A 22,587-nucleotide genomic window follows, 5' to 3' on the forward strand; every position below is an offset into this window, starting at 1 on the left:
TTGGATACTTCTCTCCATAGTGGTCCACTTGGACGACATACAAAATCTTCCTTGAAGGGATACCTCTCCCTCACACTTGACAGGAGTCGCCTCCAGAGACTGAGATTCTGTGTCGTCTTTCTAATGGCTTTGTCGATGCCCCCTTCCCTAGACAGGGATCCCATCTTCTTGGCCTCCCTACCCTCTAATTCCATGCTACTGGCCCCGCTATCCCAGCATCAGAGCAGCCAGGTAATGAGTTGCTCACCTGTATGGCTGCTGAAATCTTTTTGCAACTTACTCAGGGATAAGGATCAGGTGACTATCACTGGCTCTGCCTCCTCCTCCTGTTCTTGTGATGGGCCTGGTTCATGGTCACCCTGTACACTGCGCGGGGATTTTCTTGTGTATTTCTTCTTATGTATGGGAGCCACTGACACCATCATGGGTTGGTCCTCTGGTTCAGCTGCAGCTCCTGTTGTCGCTGCAGTTTCTGTTGTGGACTTTGGAGAGGTTGCAATGTCTATTGCTTTGTTAGCAGATCCAGAGCCCTTCTCTTCCTCTTGAGGGTACTGAATAGTGTTTAATAGCACTCGGTAGGCGTGGGCTAGGCCCCAGCATGTTGCAGTGAGCTGTGCCTCTCTGGAATTACCCGGGTGACAACATACTTTTTCCAAATATTTTACTAGTTCTTCAGGATTCTACACCTGTTTGGGAGTGAAGTTCCAATACACCGGAGGTGCCCACTCTTCTAGGTACTTGCCCATGCTCCTCCACACCCCCAGCCACTCATAATTCTCCAACTTTGGGGTAGATTTCCAGGTGATACTCTTAAATAGTTACTTAACCCTGAACAAAGCCTGAACCACATGCAGGAACACACTGGCTCCTAGCAGTAAGATGACTATGTTAATGTCAACATTCCACAGATATTTGAAATTTCTGAATATCTCAAACACAGTTGTAAATAGCCCCAGGACTGATTGCTGCATCCTGTCATAGATCAGCATTATATAGTACAGGAAAAACAAAATCTTAATCCAACTCTCATGGGTGGTGGGCAGCAGCATGGGAACTACATACAGCAAATGAGGTGATAAAATCTTAAGGAGCCAAGCAATAGACATTATGACCTGATCTGTCGTTATCTCAGTCCTTGAGCCCCATCTTGGGTGCCAAAAGACTGTTGTGTTTTGAACTCGGCCGGTAGCCAATCACCACACAGCCACTTGCTTACTTTTTCCCCCCTCACTGATGAAATAGGGGAGGGACAAAAAAATGAGAATTTGTACGTTGAATAAAAAAAAAACCAAAACAGTTTAGTAATAGTAAAAAAGCAACAGTAACAATAGTAAGTCCAAACGGGTAATACACAATGCAGTTGCCCACCACGTGGTATGCAGCCTGCAGACACTCCTTTGACTAGCCCAGACTGGGAACTGCATACAGATGGCAGTAGCTTAATCAAAGAAAGGAAACGACTGTCAGGATGTGCTGTGACAACTATAAAATCAACAGTTGAAGCTCAGGCTTTACCATCCAACACTTCTGCTCAGAAGGCTGAATTGATTGCGCTGACTCGAGCCTTGCAGTTGAGTGAAGGAAATCATGTAAATATATGGACTGACTCAAATTATGCATTCGGAATACTGCTTGTGTGGCAATTGAGGCACGGACTCTCCATGAAGTGCAAAAGGAAAGACCCTTTATTATTACAATAGTACATACTTATGCTATGGTCAAAGCTCTTACCTCATAATTAGCAAATCAGCAATTAGACAGCTATCAACCTTTTCTCCTATCAGCATAAGACCACTCTCACACGCGCTGTGCAGACCAATCACTTTCTTGTTCACTCAGCGGTAACTTCTCACAGTTCAGTACTTTTCCACAGTTCAGTGTTGCAGCTGTCCGTTGTTTTTCCCTGCCACCTTGGCACAACTCGGCAGTTTCTTATCTTTCTCCCAAGGCCTGTTTCTCATCAAAGCCTGGCTGCTTCTCAGGGGCTGTGCAAGGCTGACAGGCTGATGTCGACTTGCCTCTCTCCCACATCTCCCCCTTCTTTGTTTTACAGCTGCACCTGCAAGACTTGTTTCAAAGCTTTATCAATTAAGGTTTCGACAAACTTCAAAAAACACAGTATACATAAAATAATTCCACAAAAGGCTAAAAACAATACAGCAGTTAGAGTTACTAGTTGAAAAGAGTAGGCTGGTTTCACTGCCAATAATTAAAGGATATGACTAAATACTACAGAATAAACAGTAAGGAAAATACAGAATAGCACACTTACTTAATGGGGTACTAATATTCAGATCCGCAATTGCTGGGGAACCCTGGTTGCAGCGAGGATTTGGAGTACCTTTCCTTGCAAGTTGGAAATCCTACGCGATGCGTCCATCCGTAGGTGAGGCATCCAAAGTCGCTGCAAGCAGGTCCAGCCTCATATATCTAAATCAACAGGCCAAAATAACCGGCAATTTTCTTTGAGCGGAAACATCTGATCTCATCTTCCTGTTGGATTCCACCCAGAGCCTGGCCACCACTCAAGGGGGGAAACCAAGGGAGTTTCTAATAAGGTTAAACATTTGGGTTCTTAATTCTTAATATTACTAAACAAAGAAAGTTGAATACACACATTCTTGCAGCATTTCATCCTTATTAATAACTACATTTTGTCTAAGCTACATCTTTCACTAGTGACTAATAAGCCTATATATTTCGTTAATATTCAATAATAATAATTAATGCTAATAGTAATACAGATTTTACTAATTAACAAGAACTAATAATGGATAATGTTTAGTGTTTCAGACTTCTCCAAGTGATAGCTGCAGTCACCCAGTTTCTAGGGGAATGTAGCCTGAGTGTTGATTCCTGCATCATCAGTTGAGGGGTCTGTGGCATCGGGTTGGAGGGTTGCTCCTTCCAGCTCACGATATGGCTTGACTTTCCTTGCTGGTATCCACCGAGGACTAATGGGTGATAAAATACAAGCATACCCCCTCCCCCATACCAGCAGATCTACTGGCCCTCTCCAGGTCGGGCCTCCTTCGGGATCCTTATACAAGACCTGTGGTTTAATTGCAGAGTCTGTTGTAGTGCTAAAATGACATTCTGCTGCTGTCAAAGCAAAATAATTTCTGTTTAAGAAATTAAGAGTATATAAAGCCATTGCCAGTTGATTATGTGGTGTGTCCAGAGAATTCCCCCTTTTTTGTTTTAAAATCAAGGCCTTTAGTGTACTGACCATCAGAAATATTTAAAGTTAGTCCTTTTAGAATGTCTATACCTCTTATATATTCAGGAACGGGGGGAATCATGACTGAATACAATTGTCTTGGGAGGTTTCCTATTTTCATTTCTATTTATGTTTGTACAGCTTCAATTTGTTTTCCTTTCAAACCTGTGATAATTACAGGTTGTCCTTCAAATTTCCTGGGATTCCCATATATTAAGGAAGCTTCCGCTCCAGCGTCACTCAGGGCATTTACAGTTTGTGGGGACCATAATATTGATTCCCCTCCCTTGCCTCCTGCAAAGGGTACAAGTCAGAAAACGATGCCCAATCCTCTTTCACCCCCGGAACCGTTGATCCATCCATGGGGGCCCTCCATGAGCAGATGAAGGGTCCCGTTGAGGTTTGAGAAGAGGTGCTGTAGGCTGAGTTGTCCCTGGATCCTTAGTTTCAGAACTATTCAGCCCTCTCTGTGTATATATTCGTTAGGGCTGTCTCAAGTGTCTCGATTCCCTGCACTCCCTTGGGGGCCACACTCTCCAAGGTCACCCACCTGCTGTATTTATTTTTTTATTTCTACCACATTAGGAAGGGGATTTCCTGTCTTATTAATCAAAAGAGGTATGATTACATTTTTATATGCCAGTGGGGCAGCCTTAATCAGTTTATTTCTCATGGTGACAGACAAGGGATGCCACATCCCAGTGTCAGCACCTTCTGTAAAAACTGCCACTTTTGGAGTTCGGGGGAGGCGGGGTGGGCGGACATGGGCTGGGGGCGCGGTGCCGGGCTCGGCCGCAGGCAGTCGCCCCGTGGCAGGGGGGGCTTGGGGAGGCCCGAGGCCGCCACCGCCAACTCCGCGCTTGCAGGTGGGGGGGGCGCGAATGCTGAGTACAGAGATCCACACACTCAGTTTTCCAGATAGAATACTGTGCCGGCGTTAGTACCGTTTTTAAAAGTGCCAGCCAATCCCATGGGACCAATTGATACCCATGAGCGATTGCCTCCAGTATACCTGTTGTAAAGGAGTTTTGAAGCCCATCCTCATTAATGCTTTTCTGTTGTTCTTTAATAACAGAAAATTGCAGTCCTTCCCAACGTGGCTGATGTCCTGGTTCATAGATTACGGGAGCGACAATCTTTCTGGCCATGTCCATATCCCCTTGCGCCAAGGCCTCTTGCCTCACTTTTACCCATGAATCATCCCCAAGTAAGGGAGGACACAGGTCAGGTTCTCTTTTAGGATCTACAGGGTCAAGGTCTAAAGGATTGTCGCAGTCAAAAGACCCAGCATATAAAACTTGGGTAGTCTTACGCCGTTCCTTCTGATCATCAGGTGGCTTCTCATCAGGCAAAGGGGGAGTAGAAGACAGAGGGGGCTGAAGGGGTTCAGAACATGTGTCCCCGCCCTCTGTTATAACAGACTGGCCACGTTCCTTATCTTGTCTTTTTATTGTCTCAAAAAGGTTTCTCCATGTCGGTAAGAGTTCTGCCGCAACCTCATTCCCTCGCGTTGCACACTCCCATAATCTTACTCCTGCTTTATCCCATATCGGAACAGTGAATATAGTAACCGCGTCAACTCCTGGTACTTCTACTGCTACCCACTTTAAAATTCTCTTCAAGGCATGTGAGTTAATATGCACCTTATGATTAGCTAACAGTCTTTCCATCAGTGCAAGCACTGACTTTTCTTTAGAGGATACTGAACTACCCATCACTTCCCCACAGCTCACCTTGCTCACCCTGCAATGGTGATTGATGCCGGCTCCTGCTTCCTTTCAGCAGCTCTTAAGTTCTGAGGGGTTTGCCACCGGAGTGATCCAAGCTGGTCACGCTTATCGCCGCCTCACATGGGGTACCATCTGTGGCAACTGAGGCACGGACTCTCCATGAAGTGCAGAAGGAAAGACCCTTTATTATTACAATAGTACATACTTATGCTATGGTTAAAGCTCTTACCTCATAATTAGCAAATCAGCAATTAGACAGCTATCTACCTTTTCTCCTATCAGCATAAGACCACTCTCACACGCGCTGTGCAGACCAATCACCTTCTTGTTCATGCGCTGTTCACGCAGCAGTAACTTCTCACAGTTCAGTACTTTTCCACAGTTCAGTGTTGCAGCTGTCCGTTGTTTTTCCCTGCCACCTTGGCACAACTCGGCAGTTTCTTATCTTTCTCCCAAGGCCTGTTCTTCATCAAAGCCTTGCTGCTTGTCAGGGGCTGCGCAGAGCTGACAGGCTGATGTTGACTTGCCTCTCTCCCACATGCTTGCACACGGAGCTATATGGAAGGAACGAGGACTCTTGTCAGCACAAGGAACTGAAATCAAACATAAAGAAGTTCTGAAACTTTTAGAAAGCATGAATGTATCTGTTGTGGTGGCCATTATGCATTGAAAGCACATCAGTCAGGACAAACCACTCAAGGACAAGGGAATAAGTTAGCCAATTTGGCTGCAAAAAGGGCAGCAGAAAAAGGCATCGAAACTGAAGTGCTGTCTATAATACCAGAAAAGAAATTATTATTGCCAACGAAACCAGTGTATGATAAACATGATTTAAATCTAATAACAGTATTAAAACCAGAGAAATGGGAAGTAGGATGGGCAGTCACCCCTTCTGGTCAAGTAGTGGTACCGTATTCCCTTATAAGTCATCTAGTAAAAAGAGAACATGATGCTGTACATTGGGGAACAGAGAATTTGGTAAAACATCTTTGAAAATCAATTATCAGTCAAAATATGACAGAAATGGTTAAGTCAATTACTGAGGGATGTGAAATATGTTGTAGGAATAATCCAAAGACACAAAACAAAATTCAATTTGGAAAGGCAGCAGAAGGACAGGCACCAGGAGAATATTGGCAAATAGATTTTACTGAACTACTTAGGCATGGAAGGTTGAAGTATGTGTTAGTTTTAGTGACAGAGGCAAACAGGGCGTGGCGCGTCAGAAGGTTGTGGCACGTCAGTTTGCATGGCAGTTCACGCAGGCAGGGCAAGCAGACAGGGCGCAGTCCATCTGGGTTGAGAACTTACCTGAGCTAGTTTCATCTTATCGTCCTCCACGAGTGGACTGAACCATGGTCTCCACTCGTGTCAGAACCACAACCAGAAAGAACATGAAGATCCAGAGGGAGCTGCCATGCAAAAATGCAGCGGTCCAGGTCTCAGGCTGCAGGGAGTGCCTGAGACTGTCAAACCTGACGGAAGGCAGCAGTGACACCACCTTTGTGAGCTGTGATCAGCTGGATGACCTGCTCATCCTGGTGGCAGAACTCAAAGAAGAGGTCGAGAGATTAAGAAGTATTAGGGAGTGTGAAAGGAAAATTGATTGGTGGAGTAGCACCTTGGCATCCATGAAGCAACAGAAGCAAATGGAGGCTCCAAATGAGGCAGGCAATCCCTCATCCTCTTGCTACCAGGCAGAAGGAGGGGACCTAAGAGATGGGGGAGGCTGGAAACAGGTCCCCACTCAGGGAGGCAGGAAAATCCTCTCCCAAACTCCCTCATCCTCCATGGTGTCCCTTCACAACAGATTTGGGGTCCTGGAACTTTTGAATGAAGAAGGAGATGAGACAAATAAGGAGGAAGACCAAGGTCCACCAAGGCCAGGTCGTTCTGGACCAGGTATTAAAACCAGTTCTAAAAAGAACCCCAGAAGAGTCACTGTAGTGGGTGACTCCATTCTGAGGGGTATCGAAGGCCCCATATGCAGACCGGACCCGCTTCATAGGGAAGTCTGATGCCTCCCTGGGGCTCGTGTCAAGGACCTCAAGGCAAAACTCCCCACTCTAGTGAGACCCAAGGACTATTACCCTCTCTTGGTTTTTCAGGCAGGTAGTGACGATGTTACCAGGAGAAGTCCTAAATCAATGAAGAGAGATTTCAGGTCCTTGGGGAAACTAGTTAAGGGGTCGGGGGCACAAATTGTGTTCTCCTCTATCCCTTCAGTTGGGGGGATGGATGAAGAAGAATACCGGAGAACTCAACAGATGAACTTGTGGATCCAAGACTGGTGTTACCATCAGGGCTTTGGATTTTTCAATCATGGGTTGGTATACAGGGCACCAGACCTTTTGGCATTAGATGGAATGCACCTGTCCCAGAGGGGGAAGAGGATCTTGGGGCAGGAGATAGCTGGGCTCATTGACAGAGCTTTAAACTAGATTTGAAGGGGGAAGGGGACAAAACATCAGCCCATCTGAAGTGCATGTATACCAATGCACGCAGCATGGGTAACAAACAGGAGGAGCTTGAAGCCATGATGAAACAGGAAAATTTTGATGTAGTGGCTATTACAGAAACATGGTGGGATGTCTCCCATGACTAGTGTGCGCCTGTTGATGGCTACAAGCTCTTTAGGAGGGACAGGCAAGGAAGGAGAGGTGGTGGGGTGGCGCTGTATGTTAGGGACTGTTATGATTGCTTTGAGTACAAGTGTAGTGAAGACAGGGTGGAATGTCTTTGCATTAGAATCAGGGGAAAGGCCAACAGGGCAGATGTTGTAGTAGGAGTCTACTATAGGCCACCCACCCAGGACAGAGAGGTGGATGAAATATTCTACAGGCATTTAGGAGAAATCTCACGATTGCTTGCCCTTGTTCTTGTGGGAGACTTCAACTTCCCAGACATCTGCTGGAAATACAGCGCAGCAGAGCGAGACTAGTCCCAGAGATTCCTGGAATGTGTGGGAGACAACTTCCTGATGCAGCTGGTGAGAGAACTGACCAGAGAAGATGCCCTGCTGGATCTCCTCTTTGTGAACAGAGAAGGACTGGTGGATGATGTGGTGGTCGGAGGACGACTAGGGCACAGCGATCATGAAATAATAGAGTTCTCTATTCTTAGAGAGGCCAGGAGAGGGGGAAGCAGAACTGACATCCTGGACTTCCAAAGGGCTGACTTTGTCTTGTTTGGGCACCTGCTTGAAAGGACCCCTTGGGAGACGATGCTGAAGGGTATAGGGGTCCAGGAAGGCTGGGCACTCTTTAAGAAGGAAGTCTTAATGGCTCAGGAGCAGGCGGTCCCCAGGTGCTGTAAGAGAAGCCGGTGACAGAGAAGACCACTCTGGCTGAACAGGGAGCTTTGGCTGCAACTCAGGGAGAAAAGGAGAGTTTACAGCTTTTGGAAGAAGGGGCTAGCCACTCACAGTGATTACAAAGAGGCTGTGAGGCTATGCAGGGCAGAAATCAGGAGGTCTAACGCCCAGCTGGAAATTACTGTGGCTTCAGCAGTCAAGGATAACAAGAAATGTTTCTATAAGTATGTCAATAGCAAAAGAAAGACCAGGGAGAGTCTCCATGCCCTGCTAGATGCAGGAGGAAACATGGTAACAAGTGATGAGGAAAAGGCTGAGGTGCTTAATGCCTTCTTTGCCTCAGTCTTTAATAAAAAGACTACTTGTATTGAGGGAATCCAGCCTCCTCAGCCAGAAGACAGAGACTGGGAGAACGACCCCCCCGCATTCCAGGAGGAGATAGTCAGTGACCTACTGCATCACATAGACACACACAAGTCTATGGGACCAGATGGGATACACCCGAGAGTGCTGAAGGAGCTGGCTGGGGTGCTCGCCAAGCCGCTTTCCAGCATTTACCAGCAGTCCTGGCTGACCGGGGAGGTCCCGACAGATTGGAAATGAGCCAATGTGACGCCCATCTATAAGAAGGGTTGGAGGGATGATCCAGGAAATTACAGGCCTGACAGCTTGACTTCGGTGCCCGGGAAGCTGATGGAGCAGCTCATCCTGAGTACCATCACACAACACATGCGGGACAACCAGATGATCAGGCCCAGTCAGCATGGGTTTATGAAAGGCAGGTCCTGCTTGACAAACCTGATCTCCTTCTACGACAGGGCGACCTGCTTATTGGATGAGGGAAAGGCTGTGGATGTTGTCTACCTTGACTTCAGTAAGGCCTTTGACACCGTTTCCCACAGCATTCTCCTGGCAAAACTGGCTGCTCGTGGCTTGGATGGGCACACGCTTTGCTGAGTAAAAAACTGGCTGGATGGCCGGGCCCAAAGAGTTGTGGTGAACGGAGTTAAATCCAGTTGGCAGCCGGTCACGAGTGGTGTCCCCCAGGGCTCGGTTTTGGGGCCTCTCCTGTTTAACATGTTTATTGGTGATCTAGACAAGGGGATCGAGTGCACCCTCAGTAAGTTTGCAGACGACACCAAGTTGGGTGGGAGTGTTGATCTGCTCGAGGGTAGGGAGGCTCTGCAGAGAGACCTGGACAGGCTGGAGCGATGGGCTAAGGCCAACTGGAGGAGTTTCAATAAGGCCAAATGCCGGGTGCTGCACTTGGGCCACAACAACCCCCAGCAGCGCTACAGGCTTGGGGAGGAGTGGCTGGAGAGCTGCCAGGCAGAGAGGGACCTGGGGGTGTTGATTGACAGCCAGCTGAACAGGAGCCAGCAGTGTGCCCAGGTGGCCAAGAAGGCCAATGGCATCCTGGCTTGTATCAGCAATAGCGTGGCCAGCAGGGACACGGAAGTGATCTTACCCCTGTACTCGGCACTGGTGAGGCCGCACCTCGATTCCTGTGTTCAGTTTTGGGCCCCTCACTAAAAAAAGGACTTTGAATTGCTCGATCGTGTCCAGAGAAGGGCAACGAAGCTCGTGAAGGGTCTGGAGCACATGTCATATGAGGAGCAGCTGAGGGAACTGGGGTTGTTTAGTCTGGAGAGGAGGAGGCTGAGGGGAGACCTCATCGCCCTCTACAGGTGTCTGAAAGGAGGTTGCAGAGAGCTGGGGATGAGTCCCTTTAACCAAGTAACAAGCGATAGGACAAGAGGGAATGGCCTCAAGTTGCGCCAGGGAAGGTTTAGACTGGATATTAGGAATCATTTCTTTACAGAACGGGTTGTTAGGCGTTGGAATGGGCTGCCCAGGGAGGTGGTGGAGTCCCCATCTCTGGAGGTGTTTAAGAGTAGGGTCGACATAGTGCTTAGGGATACAGTGTAGTTGGGAACTGTCAGTGTTAGGTTAATGGTTGGACTGGATGATCTTCAAGGTCTTTTCCAACCTAGAGGATTCTGTGATTCTTTATAGGTGTTTCTAAAAAAAATTTCCCATTGCTTCCTGATCCCAAGCTGGAAAAGACAGGGTGAAGAAGGAAGAATAAATCAAAGCCCTGGTGATTTACACATAAATGACCAAATGCAATGAGTTTAGCTAGGAAAACTGTTCAGGGTTGTTTGCACTTTACAGATCTCCTCCTGCTCACCCCTTGTGCTGCTGAACCATGGCATGGCGGTGGGAAAAGCGACTGGAAAGTTCGTGGTCTATTGCCCTTGTGCTGTCTGGAGGATGGTTGTGCCCTGTCCTGTCCCAGCGGTGTTTCATCCCCTGCAGAAAGTGAGTTTTACTGTCATTTGATGGATGGGGATGTGGGTCATGGAAAGGTTCCTGCTCACAAACTGAACCCATTGCCTGCTCTGTTTCCCTTGGGGATTATATCGTAAGGTTTGAAGCTGACATCATTTCCATGAAAAAGGCTTTCTCCTTCCCATTCCTAAGCCACAGGGTTTTCCTTAGCCAGACTCCCTTGCTGTTAAATCTTGGTTATTCCCTTGCAACAGAGACCACTTTAGCCACTGTAGTTTCTTGGCTTGCGCTTAGGGATATGGTGTAGTTGAGAACTGTCAGTGCGAGGTTAATGGTTGGACTAGGTGATCTTCAAGGTCTTTTCCAATCTAGATGATTCTGTGATTCTTTAGTGGATACCTATACTGGATGGCCAAAGTCTTTTCCCTGTTGCACCAATACCGCCAGAGAAGTAGTAAAAGTGATGCTAAAAGAAATAATTCCAAGGTTTGGGGTACCAATGTGAATGTCATCGGATAGAGGCCCACATTTTATAGCCAAAATAGTTGTGAAATTAAGAAGGCTCTTAAACATTAAGTGGGACCTACACATACCTTACAGGCCACAGTCTAGTGGAAAAGTGGAAAGGATGAACCATACGTTCAAGGTGCAATTAAATATTAGAAATAGTGTGACAAGCAGAAGTAGGGAGGTGATAGTGCCCCTGTACTCTGCACTAGTGAGGCCACACCTGGAGTATTGTGTCCAGTTTTGGTGCTGGTCTCTTCTCACAGGTGATTAGTGACAGAACAAGAGGGAATGGCTTTAAACTGCAACAGGGGAGGTTTAGACTGGACATTAGGAAAAAATTTTTCACGGAAAGAGTGGTCAGACAGTGGAATAGGCTGCCCAGGGAGGGGGTGGAGTCACCATCCCTGGATGTGTTTAAGGGTCGTTTGGATGAGCTGTTGGGGGATATGGTATAGGGGAGAACTTTGTAGAGTAGGGCTGATGGTTGGACTCGATGATCCCAAGGGTCTTTTCCAACCTCTATCATTCTATGGTTCTATGATTCTATGATTCTATGTTTCTGTGGCCTGAACCTTAGACCTCGAACCAAAGCCGGCTTCTGAGTGAACCTCCCGACCAGCATCATTGAGGAGAGGGGCTCCGAAGAGGAGGATAGCGGCGGGGGACCCTCCTGAAAGCATCAAAAACCCACGGCAAAACCGTGTCAAGGGCTGTGGTGGTTTAGCCCCTGCCGGGGTCTGAGACCACGCGGCCGCTGCCCCTCCCCCACAAAGGGAGTAAAATACAAAGCCCCGAGATTGAAATAAGGAAAGGTTTAATAAAACAGTGCAATAGCAACACAACCAACAACAACAATAACAATAACAGTAATAGTGATAGCAATTAACAGAGCAAAATAGCTACCAAATACAGCAGTTTGAAGCACGATGTACAAAACCACGAGTGCACCGCGCTCCGCGCCAGGAAAAATGTGACCTGCCAGGATGTGACGTCCGCATGGTATCTGAATAACCCAGCTAGAGCTCCCCCCCACTGCTGGGGAAACTTAACCCTATCCTGGTTAAACCAGGACATAATCCACCCCTTTATTCTATACCATGTGCATCACATCCAGCTGCCACTTAGCAATTAGCATTGACAAAGAAAAATTAACAAAAGCACAGTATAACTCACGGTGTGTTTTCACCCACAATCAAGTCCCCTTGTGGCACGCATCGGACCTCTCCATCCTTCTGCATCACCCACCAGGTGCACCCAGGTCCTTGAGCAAAAACAATCCCGTGGAGGGGTTTGCCTTTGCCCGGCGCAGGACTAACCCAGACCATTTTTCCCAGCAGGTCCCTCATGCGCACTACAGGGACTCTATCCCCGTCCACAACACGTGGAAGTTTTGACTGAGCCGGGCCAGCTCGACTGGCAGATCCTCTTGTGTTCACTAACCAAGTGGCCTTTGTCAGATGCGTGTCCCAGTGTTTGAAGGTTCCACCCCCCATTGCTCTCAATGTAGTTTTTAACAGTCCATTGTAGCACTCGATCTTCCCGGAGGCTGGTGCGTGACAGGGGATGTGGTAGACCCACTCGATGCCGTGTTCTTCTGCCCAGGCATCTATGAGGTTATTTTGGAAGTGAGTCCCATTGTCTGACTCAATCCTCTCTGGGGTGCCGTGTCGCCACAGGACTCGCTCTTCAAGGCCCAGGATGGTATTTCGGGCGGTGGCGTGGGACACTGGATAAGTTTCGAGCCACCCAGTGGTTGCTTCCACCATTGTGAGCACGTGGCGCTTGCCTCGGCGGGTCTGTGGCAGTGTGATGTAGTCGATCTGCCAGGCCTCTCCATATTTATATTTAATCCATCGATCTTCATTCTGCTGGGGCTTCACCCGTTTGGCTTGTTTGATTGCAGCACATATCTCACATCCGTGGATGATCTCTGCGATGGTGTCAATGGTGAGGTCCACCCCTCGATCTCGAGCCCACCTATATGTTGCATCTCTGCCTTGGTGGCCCGAGGTCTCATGGGCCCACCGGGCTATGAACAGTTCACCTTTACGCTGCCAGTCCAAGTCCACCTGAGCCACCTCGATCTTAGCAGCTTGGTCCGCCTGCTGGTTGTGTTGATGTTCATCAGTGGCTCGACTCTTGGGTATATGGGCGTCCACATGGCGCACCTTCACGACGAGGTTCTCCACCCGGGCTGCAATGTCCTGCCATACTTCAGAGGCCCAGATGGGTCTGCCCTTGCGTTGCCAGTTGTTCTGTTTCCATTGCTGCAACCACATCCACAGGGCACTTGCCATCACCCACGAGTCAGTGTAGATATAGAGCCTCGGCCACTTTTCTCGCTCAGCAATCTCCAAAGCCAATTGGATGGCTTTCACCTCTGCGAACTGGCTCGATTCACCTTGTCCCTCAACAGCTTCAGTGGTTTCTCGTGTGGGATGCCACACCGCAGCCTTCCATCGTCGATGTTTTCCCACAATGCGACAAGACCCATCAGTGAACAGGGCATATTGCTTTTCTTCCTCTGGCAGCTCGTTATATGGTGGGGCCTCCTCAGCACGTTTCACCTCTTGTTCTGGTGACATCCCAGCATCTTTGCTCTCTGGCCAGTTCATGATCATTTCCACTAATCCTGGGGGGTCGCGGTTCCCTATTCGAGCCCGTTGTGTTATCAACGCAACCCATTTACTCCACGTGGCATCTGTTGCATGATGTGTGGAGGGAGCCTTTCCTTTGAACATCCATCCCAGCACCGGCAGTCGGGGTGCCAGGAGGAGCTGTGTCTCAGTGCCGACCACTTCTGAGGCAGCTCGAATTCCTTCATACGCTGCCAGTATCTCCTTCTCAGTCAGGGTATAGTTAGCTTCAGAGCCTTTGTATCCCCGGCTCCAAAAGCCTAGAGGTCGGCCTCGGGATTCCCCATCTGCTCTCTGCCAAAGGCTCCAGGAAGGGCCATTCTCCCCGGCTGCGGTGTAGAGCACGTTCTTAATCTCCTGCCCTGTCCGGACTAGCCCGAGAGCCACTGCCTGGGTAATCTCCTGCTTAATTTGTTCAAAGGCTTGTTGTTGCTCTGGGCCCCATTTAAAATCGTTCTTCTTGCGGGTTACGTGGTAGAGAGGGCTCACAATCAGGCTGTAGTTTGGGATGTGCATCCTCCAGAACCCCACAGCGCCCAGGAAACATTGAGTCTCCTTTTTGGTGGTTGGTGGGGCCATGGCTGTTATCTTGTTTATCACCTCCATTGGGATGTGGCGACGCCCATCTTGCCATTTTATTCCTAGGAACTGAATCTCCCTTCCAGGCCCCTTAACTTTCTGTCGCTTGATGGCAAAACCAGCCTTCAGGAGGATTTCAATTACCTTCTTTCCTTTCTCAAAGACTTCCTCAGCTGTGTCCCCCCATACAATGATATCATCAATGAACTGCAGGTGTTCTGGAGCCCCACCTTTCTCCAGTGCAGTATGGACCAGTCTATGGCAAATGGTGGAGCTGTGTTTCCACCCCTGGGGCAATCGATTCCAGGTGTACCGGATACCCCTCCAAGTGAACGCAAACTGTGGCCTGCACTCTGGTGCTATTGGAATGGAGAAAAACGCGTTAGCGATGTCAATCGTGGCGTACCACTTGGCTGCCTTCGACTCCAGCTCATACTGGAGCTCTAGCATGTCCAGCACTGCAGCACTCATCGCTGGCGTAACTTCATTCAGGCCACGGTAGTCCACGGTTAGTCTCCATTCGCCATTAGGTTTTCTCACTGGCCATATAGGGCTGTTGAAAGGTGAGTGAGTCTTGCTGATCACCTCCTGGCTTTCTAGTCGACGGATCAGCTGATGGATGGGGACTAGAGAATCTCGGTTAGTACGGTACTGCTGCCGGTGCACCGTCTTGGTAGCAATTGGCACTCGCTGCTCTTCAACCTTAAGCGACCCCACCACCGAGGGGTCCTCTGAGAGGCCGGGTAAAGTGGACAATTGCTCAACCTCCTCCAGGGCAGCTATACCAAAGGCCCACCGGTACCCTTTTGGGTCTTTAAAGTACCCTCTCCTGAGGTAATCTATACCTAGGATGCACGGGGCATCTGGGCCAGTCACAATGGGGTGGTTATGCCAGTCCTTCCCAGTTAAGCTTACTTCAGCTTCTAATAGGGTCAGCTGTTGGGACCCCCCTGTCACTCCGGAGATGCAGATGGATTCAAGCCCACTGTGGCTTGATGGCATCAGAGTGCACTGTGTGCCAGTGTCTACCAAGGCCTTGTATTCTTGTGGTTCTGATGTGCCAGGCCATCGGATCCACACGTTCCAGTAAATCCGATTATCCCTTTCCTCCACCTGGCTGGAGGCAGGGCCCCTCTAATCCTGCTCACCATCACTCATTTGATCTAAGAGTGACTCCTGCTGGAATGACTTCCTGGTCCCCTCAAGAGGGTCAAGCATACTGCTGGCCATTCTATTCTGTCTGGGGGGTTTCTGACTAGACACTGGAGCTGCATCTCTCTTGGAAGACTCCCCTTTCATGGTGGTCTTCCCTTTCAGTTGCTGTACTCGTGCAGCTAGGGCGGAAGTGGGCTGCCCATGCCACCTTCTCATGTTCTCCCCATTGTCGCGGAGGAAGAACCACAGGGTGCCCCGTGGTGTGTACCTTCTACCGCCCTTCTCTTGGGTGGGGAAACGCCTGCTTCTAATGGCTGAGACATCGGCCCGTGCAGGTGAAACATAGGACATGTCCTGTTCCATTTTTTGGAGCCTCTGAGACAGTTCCTCTACGGCTGAAACCCAGGCATGTTGGGAGGAAGGGAGACTTCCCTCATAGTGCCGGAGCTGCATAGTCACTTCATCCACTGTCTGATTGTCTCGCCACCAGGATGCTGCTGCTAATGCTTTGGAATGTCCCTCTGGTCCACTTTGCAGGAACTTCCGCCACATCAGCTGTGTGCAAGGGACCAGATCTGGATCCAATGGTGACTGCTCATCATTCAGATCACCATAGATCATATCAAACACAGCCATTTCCCTGAGGTTTTGGATGCCTTTCTCCATGTCGGTCCACTTGCCTAACCGACATAGAGAATCATCCTTGTAGGGGTACCTCTCCCTCACAGCGAGCAGGAGTCGCTTCCAAAGGCTGAGGGTTTGAGCCTGTTTCCCTATTGCCTTGTCAATACCAACCTGCTTGGCTAAATGTCCCACCTGCTTGGCCTCTCTCCCCTCCAATTCCAAACCAGCAGCTCCAGTATCCCAGCACCGGAGCAACCAGGTGCAAATTTGCCCGCCTGCAATGCGGCTGTAATCCTTCCGCATATCTCGCAACTCACTGAGGGATAGAGATGGGATGATTACCTCCGGCTCTTCCTCCTGCTCTCGTGATGGGCCTGGTTCATTATCACCCTGTGCACTGCGAGGGGATTTTTTGGTATATTTGGTTTTTCGTATCGGGGCAACTGATACTGGCACTGCTTGTCCCTTCGGCTCAGCTGCTGTGCTGGTGGAGGCGACTGGTACTGGCGCTGCCTGTCCCCCTGGCCCAGCTGCTGTACCAGCAGGTTCACTTTCAGACCCTGCAGCTCTTTCGCCCCCTTGGGGGCAGTGAACAGTGTTAAAGATGACACGGTAAGCATGGGCAAGCCCCCAGCACATCGCAAGGATTTGTGTCTCCCGGGATTTGTCAGATTGGCAGCACACCTTTTCCAAATGCTCCACCAGTTTATCAGGACTCTGCACTTGTTCGACAGTGAGATCCCAAAGCATTGGGGGTGACCACTGACTCAGGCACTTGCCCATCTTCTCCCACACACCTTGCCATTTATAACTATCTGCCCCCGGGGCAGGTTTCCGTGTGGTGCTATTGTTGGAGAAGTACCGCATGGCCCAAACCAAGATCAGGCAGACATTTAGAAAGCATTGTGCCACGAACACAGTGGCCAGGAGGCTCCAGGGATAGCTGAAACTCTCAAAAACTGAGAGAATCTCTTCCCCTGGCTCACCCATAGAGGGGGTGAGACCCCAAACAAAAGACCAGGCAGCAAACAGGTAGCGGTGCACCCCCACAAGCAGCGAAACGAGCCCATTATAAGCAGACAGTAACCAGTAGAGCAAAACAAGTCCCTTGATACATTTTCCACTGAGAACAAACACCAGCACTGGGAACACACAGGGGATATAAGGATTAATCCAGCCCCACCACGCAAGCAAATTGGCCAGCATTGTAAACGCTTATCAAACAATACAAGTAAAACCAGAAAAAAATTACACCTAACAGATTGCTCTAACACTTCTCCTTTTGTCCTTATTTCAGTCTTCTCCAGCCTCACGTTGGAGCGCCAAAGTTGTGGTGGTTTAGCCCCTGCCGGGTTCTGAGACCACGCGGCCGCTGCCCCTCCCCCACAAAGGGAGTGAAATACAAAGCCCCAAGACTGAAATAAGGAAAGGTTTAATACAACAGTGCAATAGCAACACAACCAACAACAACAATAACAATAACAGTAATAGTGATAGCAATGAACAGAGCAAAATAGCTACCAAATACAGCAGTTTGAAGCACGATGTACAAAACCACGAGTGCACCGCGCTCCGCGCCAGGAAAAATGTGACCTGCCAGGATGTGACGTCCGCATGGTATCTGAATAACCCGGCTAGAGCTCCCCCCCACTGCTGGGGAAACTTAACCCTATCCTGGTTAAACCAGGACAAGGGCCAATAAAGTGCATCTTGCTGTGGGAGTCTGCTATAGACCTTCCAACCAAAGCAGTGAGGTGGATGAAGCTTTCTATAAACAGTTGGGAGAAATCTCGCGGTCACTTGCCGTTGTTCTTGCTACAGCCAGTTCTTCATGATGCACACTGTGTACCTGCTCATCTCACAGCTGGACAACTTGTCCAGAAGGATGCTGTGAGGGACAGCACCAAAAGCCTTACTAAAATCCAGAAAAACTACATCCACCACCTTCCCTTCATCCACTAGGCGAGTGACCTTATTGTAGAAGGATATTAAATTAGCTAAACAGGACTTTCCCTTTGTGAACCCATGTTGGCTGTGCCTGATGATTGCATTGTCCTTTAGATGCCTTTCAATAGCACCCAGTATGATCTTCTCCATAATTTTTCCAGGTACTGAGGTTAGGCTAACAGGTCTGTAGTTTCCTGGGTCTTCCCTTATGCCCTTCTTGTAAATTGGAATAACACTGTCTAGCTTCCAGTCAGCAGGGACCTCCCCAGGCTCCCAAGTCCTTTGGAAGATGATTGAGAGGGGTCCCACTGCAACATCTGCTAGCTCCTTCAGTACTCTGGGGTGAATCCCATCAGGCGCCATGGACCCATGAACATTCAGCTGATACAGCTTGTCCCTTACAATTTCAGTGTCCACAAATGGAAAGGCACTTTTTCCGCCTGAGTTCCAAGAGAAGTTCCCTGTTCAGTCAAGCTGGTCTTCTTACCCGCTTGCTTGACTTGCAACACCATGGGATTGCCTGCTCCTGTGCTTTTAAAAGGTGGTTCTTAAAAACTGACCAGCACTCCTGGATTTCTAAGCCCTCAGAAGCAGATTCCCAGGGGACACTGATAAGTAGTTGAAGTGCTAAGGCTTGGACAACAGGCCCAAGCCTGAGTTGACCTATAGATGAATCCTGTATATTTTACAACTGATAACCATTGTGCTAGTAGGTATTGTACTAAGTTATAACAACCCACTTATGCTGGTGTAAAAAGTGCTAAAGCATTGAAATACTGCAGCCTGAACAACAGGCCCCCAGCTGAAGCTGCTAACTTAGCATGTAGTCATTAGTAAAATATGTAAACTCGCTAGTGAAAGACAAAATATAATCAGTAGAGAGGAGAGAATGTATCCGACTTTCCTTTCGCAGCCTTCTTCAAGGCTGAGAACCCAAGTATTTGGCCTTGTTAGAAACTCCCTTGGTTCCCCCCCTGAGCCCTGGCCAGGCTTTGGGTGGAATCCAACAGGAGAATGAAACCAGAAACTTTCTGCTCAAAACAAAGGTGCCAGCTATTCTGGCTTGTCGATCTCTGGTATATAAGGCTGGGCCTGTTTGCAGCGACTTTGGAAGCCTCACCTACGGGTGGACGCACCGCGTAGGATTTCCCACTTGCCGGGACAGGCTCTCCAAATCCTCGCTGTAACCGGGGCTGCCCAGCGACTGCGGGTCTGGATGATGATGATAATATATGCAAGTGGTGATGTATTTCTCTTAATTACTATTCTCTCTCTCTCTCTCTCGTGTAGTAATGATTTGATGCATTACTCTGTTTGTTGCTTTAAGTGCACTATTCTGCTTCTTCTTACTGCATGTTCTCTGTATTACGCTGTTACATTACTTGGTTATCACTAGTAAAGTACGCCTACTCTTTTCACTCTGGTGTCTGAGTTTAATTGGTATCCTTAATCAGCAAAACAGTAGTTTCCTGAGTAGCTTAAAGTTTGCTCTCTTGAAGTCCAGGGTAGCAACTCTGCTGACCTTTTTCCTCATCACACTGAAAATTTTAAACTCAACCATTTCATGATCACTGTGGCCAAGACAGCCACCTACCATCACATCTCCCATGAGTCCTTCTCTATTCACAAATAGCAAGTCTAGGAATGCATCTTTCCTAGTTGCCTCACTGAGTACTTGTGACAAGAAGTTATCTCCCACAAACTTCAGGAATTTCCCAGACTTGGTCGTCACAGCAGTATGATATTCTCAGTTGATGTCTGGGAAGTTGAAATCTCCCATAAGGACAAAGACTACTGATCCAGAGATTTCTCCTAATTGCCTATAGAATAACTCATCAGTGCTAACAACCTGGCTGGGTGATCGATAGTAGACACCCACAATGACATCTGCTTTGTTTTCCATCCCCCTAAACCTCACCCAAAGACTCTCAACCACATCATTCCTAACTGTAAGGGCTGCACAGTCAAACCTCTCCCTTACTTACAGTGCAAATTTCAGGCAAATTTGAGCGATAAGTACCGTCTTTTTGTTCTGTATTTATGCAGTTCCTAGCACAATAGGGTCTTAGTCAATAAAGAAAGATCTTAGGTGATGCCCTGCAATGCAAATAAATAATCATTATTATAGTACCATAATGGGCTGTTACAATTTAATTAAGGCAAAAAAAATGCTCCTAACTAATATATATTTGTTCTAAAACCAGACATTATAGACCAGACTTAAGGGGATCTAATAAATCCCATTAAGCCATTTGTTTTCTCTTCCTGCTTTTTCTGGTGCGTTTCTTTCCATATTCAGGATCCTTTTTTCTCAGTCTAGTAATTAGCATACAATGAGAAGTTAACTTTCTCTACAGTAGCTGAGGCTAAGAATTGCATCTTATCTGAACAGTGACATTCATTTGATTGGGTCACTGAATCATTGAGTAGTTTAGGTTGGAAGGGATTGCTGAAGAGCATTTGGTGCACCCCCATCCCTTCAAACATGGAAAGCTTGGATCAGGTTGATCAAATCCTTGTCCAGCTGTGTTTTGAATATCTCCAAAGACATATATATCACAGTCATTTGAGAAGCATTTCTAGGTTTCATTTGTTAGGACCTATTGTTTGCTTTAAATTTGTATTTTTGCTGACTTAAAGCTTAAGAAGGTAATATTGTCATGGTTCTTGATAGTGACCTGCAAACAGGGCGAACCTGGATTAGATCTTTTGTTGTATATTATGCTGTATAAAATACTGAAAATGGAAAATAATCCTAACATTTAATGTCAATGCAATTTCAAATAATACTTTCTGGGGTTTTTTTCTTTGCAATGACACTTTGAAATGTGCTTTACTTTTTAGAGAATAAAATTCTCAGCATGAAATAAAATAATTTACAGGATTTGTTTATCTGACAAGAAATGCACTTAAAATCCTTCTGAGGGTATGCTTTAGGTAATTAACATTTTAAATCAGTGGAGAGTTTGCTCCCTTCTGTTAAGATGTTAAAAGTCATAATAAACATATCTCTTAAACTTGATCATGTGGAGAACTTTAACACTTCGGAAAAGCCATATGTTTTGTCAACACAGAGACACTGTCCTACAAGGACAACTTATACGGACATTTTCACTTATATTCCCTGATATAATATTTTACCACATACATTTTAAACATTCTCTTTAATTATTTAATTTGATGTTTTATAAATTAAGACCTGGCATTGCTGTGTCGGAGTTACTCAATTTCTTCTGTGTACTAATATCTGTTTTTCATTATTATGTTTTAATTTGAAAATGTTTTTCATTCTTTTGAAACAGATTATTTTATAATCTTTTTTACAAATTCCTTTATTGTCTGTTTCTTAAATCTACTTTTATCTGGACTGGGATATAGTGGTCCAAATGATATAGTATGCTTCACATTTGCTAGTAGCCATGGTTAATAATTGTGCTAGTAGCTATAGTTACTGCACATATGGGAAAGTGTGGTCAAGATGATCTTGATTAGCAATAGGATAGACTTTGATCTCCAAACCCTAGAAAATAAGTAGAACATCCTGGACCATAAAGACAATGTCTGGGATTGTGCTGAGAATGAGTTATTTGACAACCTGGCAAAGTGAGTAGTCGATTAATTACCTTGGCAATGAAACTAACTTTTGAGTGTTCTGAAAGTGAACTACCTTCATTATAATACTAAAAAACACACCCACAGGTCAAAAAGACCCCTGCCCAGGTTAAGACCCTTCTCCTGAACATGCGTAGTAGTAGAAGCATTAGGTAAACCATATTATAATTGTATGTTAATCACTAACCAATTGGTATCTAAGCGGCGTGTTTGGAAAAGTACTAACTTCTGATTTTTGTGTATAAAAGGAGCATGAAAACCTGCTGTTGGTGTGATTGATTTGTGGAAAAGTCCACTGAGCACCCAGGCCTGAATAAATACAATATCTTTCCTGAGCGTGTTAAGATTGGGTTATTGCACGCCGGGCACGAATCCGCTTTTCAAATAACACCAAGATGGTAGCAGTCTTCTGGTAATCCAGATCTTCTGAAAATATCGTGCTCTGACACAAAATTTCTTCTTTCAAGTCTTGACGAAGACTTTCCATTATCAAAGCATGCAAAGCATACCCGTTTTGTACATTTGGAGATTTAGCCCAAGATGCTGAAAAGTAAATGAGGGAAACTGAATGGTAAGAATTTTTTCTTCAGTGATATTGGAACAAACTGAAAGTATGGAATTAAGACTTATCACCTGTTCAGAAAAGAAAAAGAAACTTCTATTGATAGCATTATAAACAAGATAGAATTTCTGCAGTATTTTTCTCATCTTCATCTAATGCTAATCTCATTTCTCTTCATTTAACAATTGTGTTAATTTAATTAATTCTAGAAACTGTTGGAATCAGAAGTTACTTCATTCTTTTCAGCTTGGGCCATGCTTTTACTGCAGTTCAACAGAGGATATACATGTTTGGAGGCTTTTCTGATGAAAATGCATACTGTACTGATATGTATGCATTGAATTTAGATAGCTTTCCATATCACAAAATATTTCCTCCTTAAGATATTTAATGTCCTTATAAAATAA

The sequence above is a fragment of the Strix aluco genome, chromosome W, assembly GCF_031877795.1.
Source record: "Strix aluco isolate bStrAlu1 chromosome W, bStrAlu1.hap1, whole genome shotgun sequence".
NCBI classification, from domain to species: Eukaryota; Metazoa; Chordata; class Aves; order Strigiformes; family Strigidae; genus Strix; species Strix aluco.